The 22,977-nt window shown below is 41.0% G+C and overlaps 1 protein-coding gene across 2 annotated transcripts in view; it reads right to left on the bottom strand.

Annotated features, from left to right (window-relative positions):
* Positions 1-18,892, bottom strand: part of LOC120331124 (lysophosphatidylserine lipase ABHD12-like) — a 76,158-nt gene extending 57,266 nt beyond the window's left edge. For both annotated transcript variants that reach the window (XM_078116182.1, XM_078116183.1), the window contains exons 1-2: positions 13,579-18,892; positions 12,770-12,988 (exon numbers count right to left, since the gene is read on the bottom strand). The gene's annotated coding sequence lies outside the window, so the exon portion shown is untranslated. The remainder of the gene's footprint in view (positions 1-12,769; positions 12,989-13,578) is intronic.
* Positions 18,893-22,977: the final 4,085 nt, after the last annotated feature.

Here is a 22,977-nt window from a genome sequence, read left to right as displayed (position 1 = left end):
TTAGGAGCACTTGGAATCGGTTTTTGGGCAAAGTGATGCCTAAATCTGGAAGGGACTAATTAATAGAATATATTACCACCTGAACTTTGGGGATTCCCCTTCCCCGTAACGGTCCAGTGAGTTCGGAATGTTGCACTTAAGATTTGAGATATTGAGAAAAAAAAATACATAGGTAGGTTGAGAAAATTTAGTTTAATACTTTTTTCAAGGAATTTTTTTGCTCCCGTGCCTCCGTCACGGTCTAGTGATTTTGGCCTTTTGCCGGCTTCTGAGTGGTCCTATCAAGAATCTAAAGGCATGGGCATGATCAGAAAAATTATTTCAATCACGTATCAGCGAAATTTTTTTTCTAGTAGCCTTCAGTTACGGTCCAGTGATTTTAGGCCATATCTCGAGAACGGTAATGAATAGGGGTCTCATATTTGGGTTATAGAAGGTAGTTGGAGTGTAGTTTATGCCTATGAAATTTCGTCACGGTCGAGTGATCACGGACCTTAAAATTGATAAAAAAGGACTCCAGTCTATACAGATAGTACTGTTTATGTTAGGGGGAGTCAATGGCGTCGGTCGGATCATGCCGCGATCCGTCCGACGCAACGGATGGCGGCCAGAGCGTCACGGACATGCCCGGCTTGGGCCGAACCAACCGTTTGTGCGCCCGCGGCCCCCCTCGTCGTGTGCCGCAGGCAGACGTCTATTCTGGATGCTATCCGCCGTCTTTTCCCCCTCGCAACGGTAGTTGCAACAGAAACCAGAAGCCAGCGGCCAGGAAGATTAGGTGTTAGTAGATCCGCGCGGTCAATTAGGGTATGTTAGAGAGAACCGCAAATGGCAGAGACAAGCCGGAGGTGTCAAAAGACGGGGAACGGGGGCAAACTAATAAAGAAAATTTTTCAGAACGATCGGGCCACGGGAAGGGCCCTAAAAACGGGCCGAAAGTTCCCAAAGTGCGTTTCTCCTATTTTCGTCAATCACATGATGTTCCATATAAGGCAATCCTTTGATTTCTAATGAAAAGAGCCGTTTTCTCGGGGTTTTCGGGCCGTGAAAGGCGAGTGGGCCTTTGATAAAATTATTTCAAGTATTTTTAAGGCGGGGGGGATTTCCCACCCCGCCTACATTAACGAAAACGGGTTTTGTGAAACCTGGCAACACTATTTAGGTAGTGTATTCTGTGTTTACAAAGCCTGTGATGGGAAATATGGGTTCCCGTGTGGGTAGAGGGCTCGTACTTTGAAAACGTGCATAACTAAACTAATTACCCCGTCAAAAAAAGTCTTGGACGTGTCCGGCCACCTTGTGGACAAATGTTTAAATCGCTAAATCTCGGCTCGTACTATAGATGGAGGCTTCAAAGTCGGTCAGTGGAAAGCTTTAGTGTTACACTTTCTTAGTTTGGGGACCCAACCGCACCCGGGCTCCCACTAGTGGTCAAATCGCAAAAATCTATATCTCGAGTTCTGCGATAGATAGAGTCTTCAAACTCGTTCAGTCGAATGCTTTGCTGGTCCCCTTTCTCAGTTCGAAGACTCCACTGAACCCGAGCACCCACTAGTGGTCAAATCGCAAAAATCTATATCTCAGCTTCTGCGATAGATAGAGTCTTCAAAGTCGGTCAGTGGAAAGATTTGGTGGCACTCTTTATGCCTATAAAATTTCGTCACGGTCGAGTGATCACAGATCTCAAAATTGATAAAAACAGACTTAAATTCAAAAACTAAAAATCGACAGTGCGACAAACTATCTAATTAGCATAACAACCCTAATACTTTTTTTGTCGCACTGTCGAAAATTCAACAACTAAAAATCGACATTGCGACAAACTATATAATTTGCATAACAAACCTAATCTGGTATGAAAAATTGACATTGTGACATTCTTGGACGGAAATTTCGACATTGCTACAAAGTTGTCGCAATGTCAATATTTCAATCAGGAAAGTTAGAATTTTCGACAATGCGACTTATTTTGGTATTAACCGTCCATACGGATAAAACTGTGTATGTCAGGGGGGGGGGCCGATGGCGTCGGTCGGATCACGCCGCGATCCGTCCGACGCAACGGATGGCGGCCCGAGCGTCGTAGACACACCCGGCATGGTCCCAACCAACCGTTTGTGCGCCCGCGGCCCCCCTCGTCGTGTGCCGCAGGCAGACGTCTACCCTGGATGCTACCCCGCCACGTCTCGTGATGGGTGGCGATAGCCACAACAAAAAACAAAAGCCAGCGGCCAGTGATATTAATGGAAGGTCAATCACAGACTCCGATCCAACAGGGTATGTTACGGAGAACCGCAAGTCCTAGAGACAAGCGGAGGGTGTCAAAAGATAGCTGAGGGTCCCAATATACCAAAGAAAATTTTTCAGAAAAATCGGGCCAGAGGAAGTGGGCCAAAACGGGATTTTAGTGGCCCAAATGTAAGGATGTGCGACATTGCCATTTTTAGGCTGTCAATCAGGTCACGCAAGAGTGATTTTGGGGTTTAGAAGCCGTTTAGCTGCGTTTCCGGGCCGGGAAACGGTTTGCCCGGGTATTGGGAATTTTTCCAAACGTGTTTGGGGGTGGGGGAAGTGCCCCCACCCCCCCAGTAACGAGAAAACGTGTAGAAAGCCACGCCCACTTAGGTAATATGGTTTTTGGGCGATTAGGAGCACTTGGAATCGATTTTTGGGCAAAGTGAGTTATAAATATGGAAGGGACTAATTAATAGAATATATTACCACCCGAACTTTGGGGATTCCCCTTCCCCGTAACGGTCCAGTGAGCTCGTAATGTTGCGCTTGAGATTTGAGATATTGAGAAAAAAAAATACATAGGTAGGTTGAGAAAGTTTAGTTTAATACTTTTTTCAAGGATTTTTTTTGCTCCCGTGCCTCCGTCACGGTCTAGTGATTTTGGCCTTTTGACGGCTAATGGAGGGTTTTATCGAGAATCTAAAGGCATGGGCATGATCAGAAAGATTATTCCAATCACGTATCAGCGGAATTTTTTTTCCCGTAGGCTTCAGTTACGGTCCAGTGATTTTAGGCCATATCTCGAGAACGGTAATAGATAGGGGTCTCGTATTTGGGTTATAGAAGGTAGTTGGAGTGTAGTTTATGCCTATAAAATTTCGTCACGGTCGAGTGATCACAGACCCTAAAATTGATAAAAACAGACTAAAATTCAAAAACTAAAAATCGACATTGCGACAAACTATCTAATTAGCATAACAACATTAATACTTTTTTGTCGCACTGTCGAAAATTCAACAACTAAAAATCGACATTGCGACAAACTATATAATTTGCATAACAACCCTAATCTGGTATGAAAAATTGACAATGTGACATTCTTAGACGGAAAATTCGACATTGCTACAAAATTGTCGCAATGTCGAAATTTCAATCAGGAAAGATAGAATTTTGGACAATGCGACCTATTTTGGTATGAACCGTCCATACGGATAAAACTGTTTATGTCAGGGGGGGCCGATGGCGTCGATCGGATCTCGCCGCGATCCGTCCGACGCAACAGATGGCGGCCCGAGCGTCGTAGACACAACCGTCATGGTCCCAACCGACCGTTTGTGCGCCCGCGGCCCTCCTCGTCGTGTGCCGCAGGCAGACGTTTTCTTCTGGATGCTACCCCGCCACGTCTCGTGATGGGTGGCGATAGCCACAACAAAAAACAAAAGCCAGCGGCCAGTGATATTAATGGAAGGTCAATCACAGACTCCGATCCAACAGGGTATGTTACGGAGAACCGCAAGTCCTAGAGACAAGCGGGGGGTGTCAAAAGATAGCTGAGGGTCCCAATATTCCAAAGAAAATTTTTCAGAAAAATCGGGCCAGAGGAAGTGGGCCAAAACGGGATTTTAGTGGCCCAGAAGTAAGGATGTGCGACATTGCCATTTCTAGGCTGTCAATCAGGTCACGCAAGAGTGATTTTGGGGTTTAGAAGCCGTTTAGCTGCGTTTCCGGGCCGGGAAACGGTTTGCCCGGCTATTGGGAATTTTTCCAAACGTGTTTGGGGTGGGGGAAGTGCCCCCACCCCCCCAGTGACGAGTAAACTTGTAGAAAGCCACGCCCACTTAGGAAATATGGTTTTTGGGCGATTAGGAGCACTTGGAATCGGTTTTGGGGCAAAGTGATGTATAAATATGGAAGGGACTAATTAATAGAATATATTACCACCCGAACTTTGGGGATTCCCCTTCCACGTAACGGTCCAGTGAGCTCGTAATGTTGCGCTTGAGATTTGAGATATTGAGAAAAAAAAATACATAGGTAGGTTGAGAAAGTTTAGTTTAATACTTTTTTCAAGGAATTTTTTTGCTCCCGTGCCTCCGTCACGGTCTAGTGATTTTGGTCTTTTGCCGGCTAATGAAGGGTTTTATCGAGAATCTAAAGGCATGGGCATGATCAGAAAAATTATTCCAATCACGTATCAGCGGAATTTTTTTTTCCGTATGCTTCAGTTACGGTCCAGTGATTTTAGGCCATATCTCGAGAACGGTAATAGATAGGGGTCTCGTATTTGGGTTATAGAAGGTAGTTGGAGTGTAGTTTATGCCTATAAAATTTCGTCACGATCGAATGATCACAGACCCTAAAATTGATAAAAACAGACTGAAATTCAGAAACTAAAAATCGACATTGCGACAAACTATCTAATTAGCATAACAACCCTAATACTTTTTTGTCGCACTGTCGAAAATTCAACAACTAAAAATCGACATTGCGACAAACTATATAATTTGCATAACAACCCTAATCTGGTATGAAAAATTGACAATGTGACATTCTTAGACGGAAAATTCGACATTGCTACAAAATTGTCGCAATGTCGAAATTTCAATCAGGAAAGATAGAATTTTGGACAATGCGACCTATTTTGGTATGAACCGTCCATACGGATAAAACTGTTTATGTCAGGGGGGGGCCGATGGCGTCGGTCGGATCTTGCCGCGATCCGTCCGACGCAACAGATGGCGGCTCGAGCGTCGTAGACACAACCGGCATGGTCCCAGCCGACCCTTTGTGCGCCCGCGGCCCCCCTCGTCGTGTGCCGCAGGCAGACGTTTTCTTCTGGATGGTTAGGCAACCTGAGAGCACTGAAAGTGCGTATGCACAGCATAGATCAGAAGCCTTTGCGCGTAAGCCCGTAGCCAGGACAAAGTTACTTAGAGTAGACCCCAACATTCTGGCTTTCCCGGGAAACTGTTGGGCCAATCGGGACGAAACTTGGCATGTACGTGGGGACTATTGCCAAATGAACCCAGAAAATTTTTTAGAAGGAACGGGCCAAAAGAAGTGGGCCAAAACGGGGGTTTTAGTGGCACCTTCAGAGGTTGCAAGACATCGAGCTGTCAATCAAGTCACGCTATGTGATTTTGGGGTTTAGAGGCCGTTTAGCTCCGTTTCCGGGGCCAAGAAGCGTTTGCCCGAGTATTGGGAATTTTTCCAAGTATAATTGGTGGCCCCCCAGTGGTGAGAAAACGTGTGGAAAGCCACGCCCACTTAGGTAATATGGTTTTTGGGCTATTAGGAGCACTTGGAATTGGTTTTTGGGCAAAGTGATGCTTAAATCTCAAAGGGACTAATATATAGAATATTTCACCACCTGAATTTTGGGACTTCCCCCTCCCAATCGCCCTCCAGTGGCGTAAGAAGGTTGCGCACCTAAAAATGAAGCTATCGAGAAATAAAATAGATAGGTATGTTGGGAAAATTTAGTTTAACGCTTTTTTCAAGAAATTTTTTTTCTCCTACTCCCCAGTCACGCTTCAGTGATTTTGGCTTATTGCAGGCTTCTGAAGGGACTTATTAAGAAAGTAAAGGCATGGGCATGTTTAGAAAAATTATTTGAAGCCATTTTGGAAGAAATTTTTTTTCTCCAGTACCTCAGTCACGCTCCAGTGATTTTACGTTATATCTCGAGAATGGTAAAAGGTAGAGATGTCATATTTGGGTCATACAAGGTAGTTGAGGTCTAGTTTATGTCAAAAAAATTTCGTCACGGTTGAGTGAACACGGACCTTAAAATTGGAAAAATTCGACTCCGGTTAGGGGTGATCAGTTTATTACAGGGTATTTGTACTTCTCAATGGACTAGCGGTGTCGGGGGCAGAGCGCCGGACGAATTTCCGTCATTCGTCCGGCGCAACGACCCGGGTCCTTCAACAAACTGCAAACAAACATCTGCTTCCTAATTTACTAAAAACGGTTTGTCAAACCGACCGCGCCGTGAGGCGCGAATAGGTGATAGATTTCGGTGCACGTGTAACGTGCTATGTGGTTGGGAAGTGACTTTCGAAAGTCGGGGTCAGCGAGTATTTTGGAGAAAACCGCAAGTCCTAGAGACACGCCCGAGGTGTCTGAAGAGAGCTGACGGTCCCCCCATGAGCAGAGAAATTTTTCAGAACGATCCCGCCACGGGAAGGGCCCGAAAAACGGCCCGAAAGACCGAAAGTGCCTTTCTCTTTCACTACGTTGGTCACATGACGATCCATATAAGGTAATCCTTTGATTTCTTCCTGTTTCCCGGGGTTACCGGGCCGCGCGAGGCGACAGGGACCTTGCTAAAATTATTTCGAATATTTTCAAGGCGGGGGGGTTTCCCCTCCCCGCCCCAGATAACGAGAAAGGGATTTCTTAGTTTTTAAAACCTGGCAACACCATTTCGGCAGTCTGGTCTGTGTCGTTATCGGAAATAAGGGTTCCCGTGTAGGCAGAGGGCTCATACTTGGAAAACGTGTATAACTAAACTAATTACCCACTCAAAAAAAATCTGGGACGGATCCGGCCACCTTGTGGTCAAATATTGAAATCGCTAAATTCCGGCTTCTGCAATAGATGGAGTCTTCAAAGTCGGTCAGTGGAAAGCTTTTGTGTTACTCTTTCTTAGTTTGGAGACTCTACCGCACCAGAGCTCCCACTAGTGGTCAAATCGCGAAAATATATATCTCGAATTCTGCGATAGATAGAGTGTTCAAACTCGGTCAGTGGAAAGCTTTGGTGGTACTCTTTCTTAGTTTGAAGTCTCTACCGCACACGTGCTCCCACTAGTGGTCATTACGCAAAAATCTGTATCTGGAGTTCTGTAGTTAGTAGAACCTGTAAACCTGGACGACACGTTGTACTAACGACACTTATTCTTTATTTCATGAACTAGAGTCCTCAACGCCCCCTAGTGGTAAAACGCCTATAGATCGATTAAACGTGGTGAACAATTCAAATTTGGGGGGCGTGCGCCGATCGAATTTCCGCGATTCGATCGGCGCCACTCACGGCGGTGATAGAGACGCGAATGCTACGTTTTTAAAGAAGCGTCGAGCTTTACAAATGTGCGCGAGAGCGCTTTTCCCTCTCGTTGGGAGGCCAAAGGCCGCACCTTTGACACCACTGGATGCTACCCCGCCACGTCTCGTGATGGGTGGCGATAGCCACAACAAAAAACAAAAGCCAGCGGCCAGTGATATTAATGGAAGGTCAATCACAGACTCCGATCCAACAGGGTATGTTACGGAGAACCGCAAGTCCTAGAGACAAGCGGGGGGTGTCAAAAGATAGCTGAGGGTCCCAATATTCCAAAGAAAATTTTTCAGAAAAATCGGGCCAGAGGAAGTGGGCCAAAACGGGATTTTAGTGGCCCAGAAGTAAGGATGTGCGACATTGCCATTTCTAGGCTGTCAATCAGGTCACGCAAGAGTGATTTTGGGGTTTAGAAGCCGTTTAGCTGCGTTTCCGGGCCGGGAAACGGTTTGCCCGGCTATTGGGAATTTTTCCAAACGTGTTTGGGGTGGGGGAAGTGCCCCCACCCCCCCAGTGACGAGTAAACTTGTAGAAAGCCACGCCCACTTAGGAAATATGGTTTTTGGGCGATTAGGAGCACTTGGAATCGGTTTTGGGGCAAAGTGATGTATAAATATGGAAGGGACTAATTAATAGAATATATTACCACCCGAACTTTGGGGATTCCCCTTCCACGTAACGGTCCAGTGAGCTCGTAATGTTGCGCTTGAGATTTGAGATATTGAGAAAAAAAAATACATAGGTAGGTTGAGAAAGTTTAGTTTAATACTTTTTTCAAGGAATTTTTTTGCTCCCGTGCCTCCGTCACGGTCTAGTGATTTTGGTCTTTTGCCGGCTAATGAAGGGTTTTATCGAGAATCTAAAGGCATGGGCATGATCAGAAAAATTATTCCAATCACGTATCAGCGGAATTTTTTTTTCCGTATGCTTCAGTTACGGTCCAGTGATTTTAGGCCATATCTCGAGAACGGTAATAGATAGGGGTCTCGTATTTGGGTTATAGAAGGTAGTTGGAGTGTAGTTTATGCCTATAAAATTTCGTCACGATCGAATGATCACAGACCCTAAAATTGATAAAAACAGACTGAAATTCAGAAACTAAAAATCGACATTGCGACAAACTATCTAATTAGCATAACAACCCTAATACTTTTTTGTCGCACTGTCGAAAATTCAACAACTAAAAATCGACATTGCGACAAACTATATAATTTGCATAACAACCCTAATCTGGTATGAAAAATTGACAATGTGACATTCTTAGACGGAAAATTCGACATTGCTACAAAATTGTCGCAATGTCGAAATTTCAATCAGGAAAGATAGAATTTTGGACAATGCGACCTATTTTGGTATGAACCGTCCATACGGATAAAACTGTTTATGTCAGGGGGGGGCCGATGGCGTCGGTCGGATCTTGCCGCGATCCGTCCGACGCAACAGATGGCGGCTCGAGCGTCGTAGACACAACCGGCATGGTCCCAGCCGACCCTTTGTGCGCCCGCGGCCCCCCTCGTCGTGTGCCGCAGGCAGACGTTTTCTTCTGGATGCTATCCGCCGTCTTTTCCCACTCGCAACGGTAGTTGCAACAGATACCAGAAGCCAGCGGCCATGAAGATTAGGTGTTAGTAGATCCGCACGGTCAATTAGGGTATGTTAGAGAGAACCGCAAATCGCAGAGACAAGCCGGAGGTGTCAAAAGACGGGGAACGGGGGCAAACTAATAAAGAAAATTTTTCAGAACGATCGGGCCACGGGAAGGGCCCTAAATACGGGCCGAAAGTTCCCAAAGTGCGTTTCTCCTATTTTCGTCAATCACATGATGTTCCATATAAGGCAATCCTTTGATTTCTTATGAAAAGAGCCGTTTTCTCGGGGTTTTCGGGCCGTGAAAGGCGAGTGGGCCTTTGATAAAATTATTTCAAGTATTTTTGAGGCGGGGGGGATTCCCCACCCCGCCTACATTATCGAAAACGTGTTTTGTGAAACCTGGCAACACTATTTAGGTAGTGTATTCTGTGTTTACGAAGCCTGTGATGGGAAATATGGGTTCCCGTGTGGGTAGAGGGCTCGTACTTTGAAAACGTGCATAACTAAACTAATTACCCCGTCAAAAAAAGTCTTGGACGTGTCCGGCCACCTTGTGGACAAATGTTTAAACCGCTAAATCTCGGCTCGTACGATAGATGGAGGCTTCAAAGTCGGTCAGTGGAAAGCTTTAGTGTTACTCTTTCTTAGTTTGGGGACCCAACCGCACCCGAGCTCCCACTAGTGGTCAAATCGCAAAAATCTATATCTCGAGTTCTGCGATAGATAGAGTCTTCAAACTCGTTCAGTCGAAAGCTTTGCTGGTCCCCTTTCCCAGTTCGAAGCCTCCACCGAACCCGAGCACCCACTAGTGTTCAAATCGCAAAAATCTATATCTCAGCTTCTGCGATAGATAGAGTCTTCAAAGTCGGTCAGTGGAAAGATGTTGTGGCACTCTTTATGCCTATAAAATTTCGTCACGGTGGAGTGATCACAGACCTCAAAATTGATAAAAACAGACTAAAATTCAAAAACTAAAAATCGACAGTGCGACAAACTATCTAATTAGCATAACAACCCTAATACTTTTTTGTCGCACTGTCGAAAATTCAAAAACTAAAAATCGACATTGCGACAAACTATATAATTTGCATAACAACCCTAATCTGGTATGAAAAATTGACATTGTGACATTCTTGGACGAAAATTTCGACATTGCTACAAAATTGTCGCAATGTCGATATTTCAATCAGGAAAGTTAGAATTTTCGACAATGCGACCTATTTTGGTATTAACCGTCTATACGGAGAAAACTGTGTATGTCAGGGGGGGGCCGATGGCGTCGGTCGGATCACGCCGCGATCCGTCCGACGCAACGGATGGCGGCCAGAGCGTCACGGGCATACCCGGCCTGGTCCGAACCAACCGTTTGTGCGCCCGCGGCCCCCCTCGTCGTGTGCCGCAGGCAGACGTCTACCCTGGATGCTCAGGCAACACAAGAGCACTTTAGTGCGTATGCACAGTGATGGTCAGAAAACTTTGCGCGTAAGTCGGAAAAGGCTAGTCGAAGATATGTAGGGCAGACCACTCGAGTTACCATTTCCCAGACAACTGGCGGGCGGATCGGAACGAAATTTGGCATGTAGCGGGGGACAGTTACCAAACGGACACAGAAAATTTTTGGGAGCGATCGGGCCAAAGGAAGTGGGCCAAAACGGGTTTTTAGTGGCACGGGGCTTGTTATTGGTCAATAAGCTGCCAATCAAGTCACGCTAGTATGATTTTGGGGTTTAGAGGCCTTTGAGCTGCGTTTCCGGGGTCAGAAAGCGTTTGGCCGAGCTCTGGGAACTTTTTCAAGTACTTTTGGCGGTGGGGGCTGTGCCCCCACGCCCTCTGTGGTGAGAAAGCTCGCGCAAAGCCACGCCCACTTAGGTTCCATTGTTTTTAGGCAATTCTGAGGCATGTGAATGGGATTTTGGGTAAAGTATTGCCTAATTCTCAAAGAGTATAATTAATTGAAATATCCTTTACCGAAAAATCGGTGTTTCCCCCTCCCAATCGCCCTCCAGTGGCGTAAGAAGGTTGCGCACCTAAAAATGGAGCTATTGAGAAATAAAATAGATAGGTATGGTTGGAAAAATTAGTTTAATATTTTTTTGAAGAAATTTTTTTTCTCCTACTCCCCAGTCACGCTTTAGTGATTTTGGCCTATTGCAGGCCTCTGAAGGGACTTATTAAGAAAGTAAAGGCATGGGCATGTTTGGAAAAATCATTTTAATCCATTTTAAAAGAAATTTTTTTTCTGCAGCTCCTCAGTCACGCTCCAGTGATTTTACGCTATATCTCGAGAACGGTAAAGGGTAGAGATGCCATATTTGGGTCATACAAGGTAGTTGAGGTCTAGTTTGTGTCAAAAAATTTTCGTCACGGTTGAGTGATCACGGACCTTAAAATTGGAAAAATTCGACTCCGGTTAGGGGTGATCAGTTTATTACGTGGTATTTGAACTTCTTAATGAACTAGAGGTGTCGGGGGCAGAGCGCCGGACGAATTTCCGTCATTCGTCCGGCGCAACGACCCGGGTCCTTCAACAAACTTCAAACAAACATCTGCTTCTTAATTTACTAAAAATATTTCTATACATTTTCCCTCGCGGGTAGCGCAGCGACCGTCCCTGGGTGCTCTAGATCTCAAGACAGCTATGGACATAACCCTGCTTTTTTTAGGGCATTTGAGAACTAAACAGAGCTGTGTCTACTATAGTGGACTTAGCTCTGGATAACTGCATTGTAAGTTGGGGCTAAGTCCGTTTTTTGGACATAGCTCCTCTCAAAAAATATAATACAAAGCGCTAAGTCCATACCAGCCTCTATAATAACATAATAAAGGGGCCCTAAGTCCAATAAAATTGTTTTTGGTCCAGAAAATTAAGAGCCAAAAAGGGTTAAGTCCAAACCCCCCCCCCAAAAAAAATTGGGGCGGAGCACAAATTTTTTTATACCATCTAAATATGGCCTTCATTGTAACTTTGGTGGACCATGAAAACTAGACATCCTCGATGTAAGGTATTAGAGAAACAAAAAAAAGAAACAAAAAAAAAATGTTTTTTGCGTTTTTCTCAAAACTAGAAAAATGGACTTGGCCCAATTTGGATTTCATGCGTCGATATATGAAAATACCTATAACATCATAATAAACAATCTTGATTTGCTAATAATCATCAGCCGGCCGAGCAAGTGCACATTTAAGGATGCCGAAATATAATTTCTGTAAAGACCGACCTCAAATAATTTTGAAAAAAATAGTTGAGTAGTAGCCCTGGCCTAGGCCACGATTCGGCAACATTTGGCATTAAAAGAGCCACATGGCCCGTCAGTGTAGATGGGCAAAATTTGGGCCCCATGTCCAAAAAACTTGCCCACCCCCGGTCTATGCCAAACTCAAACCTACTCGAGCTGCAACATGTACTCTAATGTCAGATACTATTAGAACTATCGAAAAACCACTTATGATGTCATATTCTAGTTCTAACTAATTTACCAACGCTGTCTTACAATTAGTTAGGGTAAACCAGCGATCAGCAGCATACGACTCTTTGTTTTCGGAGCTTTGGCTTTCGTGAATCAAAGTGGCAACAGCCGTTTTTGTTAGAAGCAGTGGGGATTCAATGAAAGTCGGAGACATAAAGTCTATTACTACTCACTAATTACACATGACAACAGATATAAGTCGTGAGTGGTACAATAGGTCGCATCAAAGTGATTCAAATCTGTCAAAACAAACTTTTTCTTTTTAATTCCAAGTTATTTTTTATTTTGTCGTAAACTGAATTATTGCATCATAAGTGGTTTTCCAGTAGTTTTAATAGCCACTGACATTAGAGTAAATGTTGCGGCTCCGAGTACCTTTGAGTTTGACAAAAAGAATTCGACCATATTATTCATACCTGATTTCTGCAGCTCTGAATATAAATCTCTTCGATGCTTGAAACCACGATGAAACGAGTTGCCATGACAATAAATGATGACTTTCTTAGCGTCTTGTAATGACCCTGATTTGACCTCTGGAGTATCGTACTGAGTGACTGGCGAATATGCCAAACGCCTAAAGTACTTCCACTCGAAGACTTCACATAGCAGTTCCTGCTCTCTTTAAGATTGTAGGCCTGAAGTAAAAGAAGAGAATTCAGAGTTAGGAATTGATCACTATAATAAGGGTATCTGGTTGAGGCAAGGTTTATTGCAATTACTCATTAGTGAAGGGACATATTACTGATCGGAGTTATTAAGGTCACTTACTCAGAAGTAAAAGAGACTAATATCTGAACAAAGTTACGGGCCCTCACTTAGAAGCAAAGGAGACTTATCTCTGAGAAAAGTAACACGCACTCACTCAGAAGTAAAAGAGACTCGTCTCTGAGCAATGTTACAGGTACTCATAAGTACAGAAGACTCATCTCTGAGCAATGTTACAGGTACTCATAAGTAAAAGAGACTCATCTCTGAGCTAAGTTACAGATATAGTCACTCAGAAATTAAGAAGACTTATCTCTGAGCAATATTACGGGTACTCACTCAAAAGTAAAGAAGACTTATCTCTGGGCAAAGTTACATGCAATCACTCAGAAGTAAAGAAGACTCATCTCTGAGCAAAATTAGTCGCACACACTCAAATAAGGAGACTCATCTCTGAGCAAAGTTATGGGCACTCATTCAGAAGCACTCACTCATACAAACGTCTTGTAGAAAGTCTTACTTTGTCTGGTTTGTTCAGCTTCAGTAACCATACAGGTGGGCAGACTCTGTTGAGAATAATCCTTCAAAGACAATTTTTGGGTAAATCTTGAAAATCAGCGGAATTGTGACGTAAACCAAGAATCCATAGATCACAAAATAACATGAGGAACTGAATAGAGAAGTGCAAAAAATGAACTATTCCGTTATTGGGATGCCATTCCCGAAAATTGTTGATGTCTTAAAAACTTTGCAACTGCATTACCCTACATGTTTTCATCTATATATGGTTGTGAATCTTGGTTCTCAGTTATGAACTTTATTGAGTCTCGTGATAAGAGTAGCCTGAGAGATGAAACCAGCAGTAGTTCGTGTATTTCTCTGGGAGTTTCAAAATATAAACCCAATGTAAAATCTCTATCAGCGGTAATGCCGCAGCAGAAGTCTCACTGATATGGAATAAGAAAAGTAATCAAATCTATTTGTTGGAGTGATATTTTCCCAATTAGTGAATCTGTCTGTACATGTTTAAAAGGTTTATTATTGCGTATCTCTGCTTTGAAAGTGGCAAAGCATTGTTTTTAATTTTGGTTGGCACGAGGAACAATTTTTTCTTTAAATTAAGCCGATTTTGGCACGCGAGCCGAAAAAAGTTGCTCACCCTAGTCTATAGGTATATAGTTCGTAGTTTTTATTCGTTATTTCTCTGTTCTTCTTTCTTTCCATGTGTACCTTTCTATTTAGCATGTAGTAATCCAATTCTAACATGTATTCGTTACGGGTTTTACCGTTATTATAATTTAAACAAATATAATGTCCCAGTTTTTTCGGGGCTTAGAACGGAATAGGTTATTGACAGGCAGTGTGCGTCCCTACTTATGTATGGAATTTTGTACCGACGGAGGTGCTTCCGGGACGAATTAATTACGTAGGTAAAGTTTTTACTGAAGTTGCAACTTGCAAGCACAAAAAATTGTTTCCTTTCGTTATTGATCTTACGGCACTGTTAGGGGTTCTTGCAGAAATGGCTAGTTAAAACTTATAAATTGGAAACTGCTTTTCAAATTTATTTTCACACCGACTAAACGATTTGAATGAGAAAAACCTTTTTTTTAACGTGTCTTTTTCAAAGGTATTTTGCTAGCTAGTTTTGCTAATATGACAGTGGCACGCAGGCGCTACTATAGGCTTTGCGACGCAATGAGATTGGAATTGCTCTCACACACCAGATTAACAAAACTAAAAACTCTTTTCGCCGGCACACCATTCAAAATTGGCACTTTTCCGCGGGACGCATAATTTTTATTTGTGGGCCGCAGTTTGCACACCCCTGCTATATCTGATTGATTTCTCATATAGTATATAGTACAGTACGGTCCAGGAGCCTCGGTGACCTAACCGGTCTTGCATACTGACCCTCAAAATAATGATCAACCAATTATTGTTAAATTAAAATATATTTTCTGTTGCTCCAAATGTATCGTGATGTTGACATTGTTTGTAATAATAAATATAACTCTCTCTCGTCCGGTTATCATTCCATTTACCAGTCCATGTTGGACATAGTTATTCAGTTATTTGTTTTCCGATGCATGGACGTGATGTCGGAAGAAGCCGTAACAGACCAGCGGTATCTGAACCCCCCCCCCCCACGATGGCAAAGAGTTCAGCATAGGGTGGTTCACGTAACCGACGGTCGTTTAAGGCAGTGGTCGGCAACCACCGGGCCACAGCCCATCGCCGGTCCGCAGAGAGGTGACACAAAAACGGACAAGGCCATTATAAAACCTCTGCAATCTACAATCTAACCACAAACCCTACGAACAAAAACAGCAAACTAGACAAACACAACGCACTTGAGCAGCATGTCTGACTTCACAAACAATTACCATGTCAGTATGTCGCAATAATGCTGGGTCAGATGTTTCCACTGCGCCCGTATAAGAGTGTCTTTCATCAGTCCGTATAAGATATCCCCAACAAAATACTTATCGCTAAGAACGTGACTAGTCCACTACTAGCTCGTAGTTAACCTGTCATGCCTAGTCGGTGCTAATTCTATACTTCAGAATCCGGATAATTATACACATATAGCACATCGGGTAAAAAAAATTGTTATGGCAAAACAAACATCAATCATTACCCAGGCCAGATGGCACCTTTCCCGAAATATTATTAATGAAGGCCTGGTACAGTTAATCGCCAGCCAATGCAGATATCGCACTAAATAGCATCACCGTCGTATTTAGTATATTGTCAACATAAATTTCCTAATGCGTATAATTTATTGCATAGGCTTAATCCGTTTGTGTACAGGTGGTCCACCAAAATTTTGGTCAGGCTTTACCGGTGCGTCACTCGGAAAAAGTTGCCGATCACTGGGCTAAAGTTTCCTCCATCATCGCTTGACCTAGTGTTTTCGGTGTCCGGAATTTATCGCTTAACGTAGAATATTACGATTTTTTTTAAATTTATTGTATTTCTTCGAAATAATACAAGTTGCGACTTATATGGCGCTTATTGACGCTGGTGGCATTTCACCAGACACGCTCATTAAACAGTATTTTCATATTTATCCCAGGAGAAATGGAAACCGATGAGATGTCTCAATAATTCTCGTCCTTATCAGACAAAACGGTGAGAGATTATTTGGCATGTTATTTGTTTCATATGCAAATACTTGACTACAGAGGAAACCGTAACCGACTAGGGGCGCATGAACCACCCTGCGACTTCGAGAGGCCAGCAATCCTCTCGCAGATAATTAACCCGCATGTTATGCGAACCCGCATTGGGTAATCAGAGAATATTTAGTGATTATCATATTATCGGCTAGAGCAGGGGAGTGCAAACTGCGGCCCGCGGGTGAAATGCTGTCCTCAAGGAAAAATTGTGCGTTCCAATTTTGGAATTGTGGCGTTCCGCGAAACAAGGTTTTAAAATGTAGTTCAATCTGATACATTCGAGCAATTCCAATCCCTTTTGCGTCGCAAAGCCTACTATACCCGAGTCCAACTTATTATCTATACTTATGACGTTATAATGCCCTACAAGCTAGCTTCTGTTCAGCAAACATCGCGATTCACGAAGCTACCACTTGCCGAGCAGCGAGCGATTTAAGGAAAGTGAAGAACGGATACCAAGAATTTAGTAAGAACGGGCAATTAGCCTAACTTAACCTAAAAAATGAAAAAGCAGTTTGAAAAATTTTACCATTGAAAGATACAGAAGCTAAATGAGTTTTAGTTTCAGCATATCAGTCAATTATGTCTAAATCTTGCCTAGAATTTCTCACTGAATTCGTCCAAAGTCGGGGTGGTGTGACATTAAGTGTGAATAGCAATTTTCTTTAGAAATTTATGCGTTTTAATTCATCACTTATGTAAGGACTAAAACTATTAATATTGCCATAAGTTAAATAAAAAAAATGTTTCCTCCATGGGTGTGGCCCGCACTTTCACCCAGTTATTTGTATGTGGCCCTCCTGTATTAAAGATTGCACGCCCCTGCTGTAACAGACCAACGGTTACCTGAACCACCCTATGGATAAGATATTTATTCTCAAGGGGGACTGTGGTGGAAGCCGACGAGATGGCTTGATCATACAGCCTTTAGTCTATTTACCAGTCCATGTTGGGATTAGTTAGCCAGTTATTTGTTTCAGATGCATGGACTCTATGGCGGAGGAAGCCGTAACCGACCAGCGGTTACGCGAACCACCCTACGGTGGCGAGGAGCCCAGCAATCCTCTCACGCATAATTTTATCTTTGGGAAGCAGAATTGTACTTGAAAAAATGCAAGCGCGTATGAACAATAGAAGGCTATGCATGTATATTGTACTAATATTGAAACTTGACAGAGCAAAGCCGTAGTTGGTTTGGCAATTGCAGGTTTTCGTATAGTTAAGTTCCGTTGCAAATTGGGAAGAAAAGTGAACTTATTAAAATAAATTTTGTATAAACATGTAAGAAAAAGCTGTGTGATTTGAGCACAGAGTTGAGGTCTGGGTAATTTCCCAAAATTATATGGGGTTGAAGTCATAACGGAAAGACAAAGAATTCATGTAGACAACGAAAGAGCAGAGCACTCTTTCAGAAAAATACTTTTCTAGCCATTTTCTTAGAAAATTCAACTAAAATCAACAGATTCAGCAATTTTGCTTTCTAGAAGAAGCATTGACACACTGTTGAGTCTTTTAATTGCTAATCGCGACATAACGATGATTTACTAAATTTACCATGCATAACAAATTAATATTATGAGAAAGATTATTTTACTTTATATTTTACATTTTCAGCAGTATTTTGTACCTCATAATACAGATAAATAATACAGAAAAAACTAGAGCAGGGTGCGGGGCCCAATTTGATAAAAGCGGCAAAATCGGCTTGAAACCAGCCTTGAGGAAGAGATGTTACATCTTTGTTCAAAAATGGTTCCATCTATTAAAGTATTTTTATTGACATTGGTACATGTATTGGAGAATATCATTTATGTCAAGCGTACACCCAGCATTCGGTTGCTACTCCATGTTTAGCGCTCAATGGTATTTTATAATTTTTGCTAGTTGCCTCTCCAGCGACATAGTGTTTTTAGTTACGCATTCATTTGCATTACGTCGAAAATTTGAAAATTATATAAAGCTGCAAATGTTACGATACCCAATAAATTGTCCCATGTCGGAAAAAACAAGTTGATTTTTTGAGAAATATAATTTATACTTTTTTCGATTTTTGGCAAATATTTGAAAGTTTCGACTTTTTATTAGGATGATTTTCTGTTGAGCAAAATATTCAAATCCATGACCGATACCAGCATTTAAAATGCCTTGCCGTATTAATTTAGCTTTTTTCAACATAACTCATGGTTAAAAATAAATGCATTAGCCAGCCTAATTTCACGGCCATCTATTGACATAAATAGTGTCGTAAAATGCCCGATAATTAATTTTTAATTCGTATTTTCATACTTATAAAAATATAAAAGCATTAATAGTCTAACACAGCAATCCGTGGGCAAAAAATGTCTGGTCAAATAGCCAGGTTGTAGATAACAGTTATTCCATTGTTCATTGTATGCAACTAGTTAAATATTCGGAATCTCTGACTGAAATATTTGATGAAATAAATGAAAATCAAAAGAAATAATGCGATAAACGGACCATACTTGCTAAATATTATAGACAGAATTGAAAAAAATAAATAAAAACAAATTGCTCAAAAATTTTGAAACAAAACGAAAAGTGATTATCTCAGACAGACAGACTGAAGAAATGTGGAACTAATATAATTTTAAATCAAATATTCCAATAAAATCATCCTCGGATACGGCGTCTATGACTAGTGAAGAAATCTGTGACGGAAATAAACCCCAGTATCAGCAATCAATTCATTGAATCTTTCCAACTGATCATCGTTGAAGTCGCAAAACCACATGTACAATTTTTTAACCTGGCATTTACGAACAATTTCACTGATTGTAGATAATCCTTCATCTTCGAGTTTGCTGACTTTGTTCCAACCCAGATCCAAGCTGTTGATCTGAAATGATACATGTTCTTATCATATAATATTTATGAGTTGATATATAGGTACAAAAAACGCTCATCTGACATTGTGGAATAGCAATCCAACTTCAACAGAATCAACAGGGCGGAGTGTTATAAGAGAATAGAAAAATGGCAAAAATATAGACCGCAAATAAAATATAAATTTTTTCACATAGTCGGCCTCAAGTAATTTGTGAAACTGCAAAAATAATAATTGTATTATTTTCTCTTGCCTTCCAGGCTAAAAGTTGTTCATCTAATAAAACCTTCATACACTCATTATAACTCCGGAGAATATAAAGCAATTACTTATAAGTATAAGTTTATTTCGACTCCATTATCAGCATAAAAATAAAATGATTGGTACAAATAAATAAATAAAAACTGAATATAAAATCAGGAGAGCAAACAAAACCTTAGATAAGGTATAAAGCGTACGGTATATAAGATGGAAGGTTTTGCCAAGAAGAAGTGGTACGTGCTCACTCACCTAAAATAATTGAAATATTCCACACGATCACACAAGTAATTACTCAGTTCAATGATTTGCTAATTGTGCCAAGCGCTACAAACCGGGGTTGAAGCTGTAATGTCTTGTTGGAGCTTGAGCCAAGCCTATCATATTAGCTGGAAGCGGAGCTTTCACAAAATTTAGTGACTCAAGCTCAGGACCAATTAATTATTTTTCACATTCATAATTTTCTTAAAAACTTTAAACAAATGATAAAATCCATTATTTTTCAGTTTTATTTTTTCAACAGTTAATTTCTGATATTATGTCACAATTTCAGAGTTGAATTTGTATAAAAAAAATTTCCATTTAATATTTATTTAATTTAGAAAATTATTTTAATAAGCGTTGGTCATAACTGTATAGATATAGATGTTTCTGAAAAATTGTTCCTATACTTCAGTATTGCAAAATTTGTGATGCATAATTGAGGATTGTTTTGAAGATATGGCGCTTACAAACTGGTTTAGAGAAAATCTACGATAGACTGGGATTAAATAAGCTGAGAACCTGTTAGCGGCATGGATGGCTCTAAACAGGTTGTTAGCTAATTTATGCCCAGTCTATCGTAGATTTTCTGGGAATAATTTTTATTGCATTAAATTGGAGCTCGTAGGAAGTTATAATGACATTTGAAATATTCACTGTTCCTGAAATAAACAAGAAAATCGAAGCTCGGGAAAAATATCCATTACATCACAGATTAAAATTTTCAGATTCCATTCCTATGCCCTCCACCTCGTGGTTTGTTAAATAGTGTGGGCAATGCTGAACCTGAAATATTCCAGTTTATCAAACTCATCAATGGCTGCTTGTACAGAGTTTTATTACGAGTGTAAAGCATGTCATAATGTCGTATAATACAGCAATCTCCAAAACATTTGGGTGTAGCTGCTCGATAACCAGTTTGATTCGTCACGACTTCTCTTCCCCAGTAAGTAAATTATTTTTTTTTCATAATTTATGATTGTGTTATTTTTTACTGGTTGAAAAAATAAACTTGACTTGACATTTCTAAATGATGGCAAATATATGTTCAGGTATGTGAACTGGTTTTACCTCTGCATTATTAGTGTTTTCCTTGAATGCTTTCATTCCTTCTGCTGTCAGATTGCAATCCCAAGCCCTGAATTTCTCCTGATTTTTTTTCTATTTATTTGATGGAAATGTAACCCAAACAAAATCTGATAGCTGATTAAAATTTTCCTAGTTAATTAAGACATATATACTACATGAGAAAAAGTCTTTTTGGAATACCAGAGACCAATTTTGTAAAATTCAAAAATACCAATTTTGAGACCAATTTTGTAAAATACAAAAAAACAGTATTTGACTTTTTGAAGGGTAACTTTATCCAAGTTGACATATACAGTTGTTATTGCAGTGGGCGATAGCAATGCATTGTCTTAAATACAGGAAACCTCCGCATCAAACAAGTATGAACAGTCACTCAGATATATAAGCAAGACTGTCACTGCATGGATAGAGCCTGGAACAGTGATTACCAATCATTACCATGCGGACTGGGAACACCCAAAAATACGATTAAACACTAAAAGAATAGGTTTATTCGCCAAAGCGTTAATCCCGGCAAGCGGTCAATTAAAAACCATGACTAAAACTTGAGTGATATTCGTTTTCATGGTTGCTTTGGCGATCATTCAAGAATAAATTTGGAATAAAAAATAGGGGCAAATCAAATATTACGACCAGTGATATGAGTTTAAGTTTTTTTTTGAAACAACAGAAAACTGCAAATAACGTGCAAAACCATGAAAACAAGGCAATGCTCGCAACTATGCTGAATACTGAGTCTGAGTATTCACCCAGTCTGAGCGGGTGCATATATTGCATATCCATTGCATCATAGTGTTTAAAATTCTCAGATTCCGCTCCCATGCCCACCACCACCTTAGGGTGTGATGAGTTGTATGGGCAATGCTGAGCCTGAGATATTCCGTCCCGTAAAACTTACCGAAGGCTGCTTGCACAAAGCTTCGTTCTTAGCAAAATGCATGTGATAATGTCACATAATAAAATCTGATATCAAAATATTGTTGAATTATATTGTAAAAATATTTGCTCACAATAGAGGAAAGATAGTGAACGAGTATTTGACTTTTCGTATGGAATTTCGTTGAAGTTGACTTATATATGCAGTTGGTAATGCAGTGGGCGATATGGATGCATTGTCTTCAATACAGAAAACCTGCATCAAATAAGTATGAACAGTCACTCAGATATATAAGCAGGACTGTCATTGCATGGATAAAGAAGAAACAGTGGTTCCCAATCTTTTACGCCTGTGAACCGACAACACACAATAATATGGCTCAAGCACCAGCAGTCAAATTTTGAAACAGGCGTGTTGTTTCGGTCAAAATATTTTGCAGCGAATGTCCGATTAAACACCAACAAATCCGATTATTCACCACAGCGTTAATCACGATAAGCGGTTAATTAAAGACAATGAAGCAAACTTGAGTTACACAAAATTCTGTTTCTATTGTTGGTTTGGCAATCATTCAATGATGAATTTGGAATGGACTACGTGGGAGAATGATTTTCACCGGAAGAGGTTTTTGGAAAGAACCAAAAACTGACAAATAACACGCGAAATCCCGAAAATGGGGCAATGTTCACAGCCATGCAGATCATCTGTCTGAGCAAATGAATTGTCCGAGTGGCTGCACAAATTGCGATTGTTGCGTTATTGTTGACTTATTAGTGATCGGACATTGTTACGGTAATAAACAAAAATATCCATTGAATCACAGAAGTCTGTTCTCTTCCCCAGTAAGTAAATTATTTTTTTTGTCGTAATTTATGATTGTGATATTTTTTACTGGTTGAAAAAATAAACTTGACTTTACATTACCAAATTATGGCAAATATAGGTTCAGGTATGTGAACTGGTTTTACCTTTGCATTACTAGTGTTTTCCTTGAATGCTCTTATTCCTTCATCTGTCAGATTGCAATGCCGAGCCTGCAATACCTTCACCTGACATTTTGAAACAACTGATCCAACTTCACCAAAGCCAGAAGTGCCAAGATTATCGTTCCAACTGATATCTAGTATTTCCAACTGAAATAAAGAAGATCAGTGAACTAATGTAGATGAACTCGGTCACAAAATGTGATTGTGACAGTGGATAAAAGTATGAGAAATGGAGAAAGCAAACTTTAAAAACTGATTGATCAAAATGGACAAATTTTTTATTAAAATTCAACAGATGGCTGATTCAAAATCTGATAGCTGATTGAAAAAAAATCAAGTTAATTAAGACATACATACTGCAAGACATATATACTGCAGGAAAAGTTTCTTAATAATTAAGATTTTTCAATTAGCAGAGACC

This window comes from Styela clava, chromosome 9, assembly GCF_964204865.1.
Source record: "Styela clava chromosome 9, kaStyClav1.hap1.2, whole genome shotgun sequence".
NCBI classification, from domain to species: domain Eukaryota; kingdom Metazoa; phylum Chordata; class Ascidiacea; order Stolidobranchia; family Styelidae; genus Styela; species Styela clava.
The sequence above is the reverse complement of the archived record's forward strand: the minus strand, read 5'-3'. Positions and strand labels throughout refer to the sequence as shown.